The sequence below is a fragment of the Parasteatoda tepidariorum genome, chromosome 11 (genome assembly GCF_982258835.1).
Source record: "Parasteatoda tepidariorum strain Cologne lab strain chromosome 11, Ptep-v5.0, whole genome shotgun sequence".
NCBI classification, from domain to species: Eukaryota; Metazoa; Arthropoda; class Arachnida; order Araneae; family Theridiidae; genus Parasteatoda; species Parasteatoda tepidariorum.
The window spans coordinates 42,496,245-42,496,638 of record NC_141765.1 but is presented as its reverse complement, the minus strand read 5'-3'; positions in this window follow the sequence as shown (position 1 = coordinate 42,496,638).

The window sequence follows — 394 nt, the reverse complement described above, 5'->3', positions numbered from 1 at the left end:
ATGCAAATTTTGAATGAAATCAGTCGAATAGTTCCTGAAAAATCGTAAAGTTTAAAGAAATCTTATGTTTAAAGATAGATTTCTCAGGAACTAATTGATTGATTTCATTCTTATTTTTTTGTCATCTAAAATTACATTATTAAAATGATGTAAAAATTTGGGCACTTTATCATTCAAAAACTTTTAACTATTATTAAATGAAATTTTAAATAATTATTAAAAATTTTTTTTGCGTGGAATTGTCTTTGTATAAAGGAATTTTATAACTTTGGACAGCTCTCCTGACTAAACTATTGGGACCATATTTCCCAGATTGCGGCTATTCCCTTTATTTAAAGGGTAAGAATTCCAAATTTGTCGAGGGAAAAAAAATATATTATTCAGAAAAAGTACG